The 2,873-nt window shown below is 53.5% G+C and overlaps 1 long non-coding RNA gene across 1 annotated transcript; it reads right to left on the bottom strand.

Annotated features, from left to right (window-relative positions):
• Positions 1-272: 272 nt before the first annotated feature.
• Positions 273-660, bottom strand: LOC121108427. The gene is made up of 3 exons (XR_005842934.1): positions 614-660; positions 412-513; positions 273-332 (listed from the first exon to the last, which is right to left on the bottom strand). It is a non-coding gene; the product is annotated as an uncharacterized LOC121108427 (long non-coding RNA).
• Positions 661-2,873: the final 2,213 nt, after the last annotated feature.

Raw genomic sequence — 2,873 nt, 5'->3', positions numbered from 1 at the left:
TGCCCACTGGCTTCAAGTCAGGTCGCAAACACATAGGACTCCTTCCACACGACTCCAGCACAAAGGATGTCACACTTGTTCCATACACTCAAACGGACCAAGCAGTGCTATCACACTCAACACACGCACAGAAGCAGTCAAACCCTGAGCACGTACGTCCCCTCCTGCACTACTGGAGCCCACAGCTCACCTTCACACCTCCGGGGATTTTGCTCTTTTACACTGACGCAGCCTCGCTACAGCTCCATGGCGGTCACACAAGGCCTGCAGGACCTCTTGCTCCGCAAACCCCGTCTGCAGGCATTGCTTCATGAGGTTCACCACCTGCCCTCCTGAGCAAAAACAAGCACTGAGAACGACAGCAAAGCACACTGGATTCCACCTGGCCTGGTCCCCAAGCCTCAGGCATACCCTGCTACGCAGACTCATCCCCAGAGCCTGGCTGGACAGCAGCACATGCATCATTCCTCAAACGCCCCAGCCAAGCAGCAGGGGATCAAAGTGTTGCGACAGCTGAAACAAAAATGCTCGGGGACATTCCTGCCAGCACTGAACGTGAACAGATCTACCACTGAGCAACAGGACGTGGGACAAACAGCAGAAAACAACCAACCTGCACAACTAACTCGTTTCCGCTTGGTCCAGATGTCTGTATGCTCCTTCCCACGGCCAGGCCAAGCTTGCTGAGCTGCTCCTCTTTTGTGCAGGATGACAACGGTGCCCATGGCATGTGGTAGCTATGCACAGCATGCCCTCTACTTGCTTTTCCTCTCTCCGTCTTCCATCACCAAACAGCACCTTCAATCTCTCCCGGCTAAAAAATCACTTGGGCAAAAAAAGAACTGGCAACCTTACTTTAAAATTACTACTTGATGCTTTAAAGCGGAAGCTCACCTAGCAAGGACACCTACCTTAGACAAGCTCAACCTACACGGAAAAGTTATTCCTCTGCGTCTGCACACTTGGCACGCATTTTCAGCTGCAATAGTCTGCCCAGCTCTCAGCACAGCTTTACCATCCACAGAAAGCCAGTTCACCGCCGCCATCTTTTTCTCTCTTCTGAAACACTCTACTGCTGCAAGAAGCAACGATTACAGTCACACAATCACACAACTGTAGGGGCTGGAAGGGACCTCTAAAGATCACTGAGTCCAACCCCTCCCCCCGCAAAACAGGCTCCATACAGCAGGCTGTACTGTAGGCATCCAGCTGGGTTTGGAGTATCTCCAGAGAAGGACAATCCACAACCTCCCTGGGCAGCCTGACTACATACCCCCCCCGCCCAGAACCTCCCCACAGCCACCTATAGCCCCAAATCCTCGATGGCTCACCACAGCCCCAGAACCCCCTAGAGTACCCTCAGCTCCTTATAGACCCATACGCCTTAACAGTCTCTGCACAGCCCCCGTCCACACCCATATCCCCCTATAGAATCATAGAATCATAGAATCGCTAAGGTTGGAAAAGACCCACAGGATCATCCAGTCCAACCATCCGCCCTTCATCAATGGTTCTCGCTAACCATGTCCCTCAACACAACATCCAAACGCTCTTTAAACACTTCCAGGCTCGGTGACTCCAATACCTCTCTAGGCAGCCCATTTCAGTGCCTGACCCCCTTTCAGACAGTAGTATTTCCTAACGTCCAGCCTGAACCTTCCCTGACGCAGCTTGAAGCCATTCCCTCTCGTTCTATCACTAGTCACCCGGGAGAAGAGGCTGACCCCCAGCTCACCACAAACTCCCTTCAGGTAGTTATAGAGAGCAATAAGGTCTCCCCTGAGCCTCTCTTCTCTAGACTGAACAACCCCAGCTCCTTCAGCCGCTCCTCATAAGGGCTGTGCTCCAGAGCCCTCACCAGCTTTGGTGCCCTCCTCTGGACACACTCCAGGGCCTCGATGTCTTACATTGAGGGGCCCAAAACTGGACACAGTACCGAGGGCGGCCTCACCAGTGCTGAGTACAGGGGAATAATTACTTCCCTGTTCCTGCTGGCCACACTATTTCTGATACAAGCCAGGATGCCATTGGCCTTTTGGCCACCTGGGCACACTGCTGGCTCAGTTCAGTCTAGCATCAATCAACACCACCAGGGTCCATTTCCTCTACACAGTCTTCCAGCCACTCGGCCCCAAGCCTGTAGCGTTGCATGGGGTTATTGTGGCCAAAGTGCAGGACCCGGCATTTGGTCTTGTTGAATCCCATCCCATTGGCTTCAGCCCAGCTATCCAACCTATCCAGATCCCTCTGTAAGGCCTCGCTACCCTCAGGCAGATCAACACTTCCAGCTAAGCTTGGTGTTCATCTGAAAACTTACTGAGGGTGCACTCAATGCCCTCATCCAGGTCATCAATAAAGATATTAAAGAGGACAGGGCCCCCAGCACGACCCCTGGGGAACAGCACTCGTGACCGGTCGCCAGCGGATTTAACTCCATTCACTACCACTCTCTGGGCCCGGCCCCAGCCAGTTCCTTACCCAGCAAAGAATGTATCGGTCCAAGCCACGATCTGCCAGCTTCTTGGAGGAGAATACTGTGCGAGACAGTGTCAAAGGCTTTGCTGAAGTCTAGGTAGACCACATCAACAGCGTTTCCCTCATCCACCAGACGGGTCATGGATCATAGAAGGAGATCAGGTTGGTCAAGCAGGACCTGCCCTTCGTGAACCCATGCGGCTAGGCCTGATTCCCCGGTTGACCTGCAGGTGCCACGTGATTCTCCCTCAAGACAATCTGCTCCATAATCTTCCCCGCACCGAGGTCAGGCCTAACAGGCCTGTAGTTCCCCGGATCCTCCCTGCAGCCTTCTGTAGATGGGAGTCCACATTGGCAAGCCTCCAGTCTTCTGGGATCTCACCGTCAACAAGGAGCAA

The sequence above is a fragment of the Gallus gallus genome, chromosome Z (genome assembly GCF_016699485.2).
Source record: "Gallus gallus isolate bGalGal1 chromosome Z, bGalGal1.mat.broiler.GRCg7b, whole genome shotgun sequence".
Taxonomy (NCBI): Eukaryota; Metazoa; Chordata; class Aves; order Galliformes; family Phasianidae; genus Gallus; species Gallus gallus.
The sequence above is the reverse complement of the archived record's forward strand: the minus strand, read 5'-3'. Positions and strand labels throughout refer to the sequence as shown.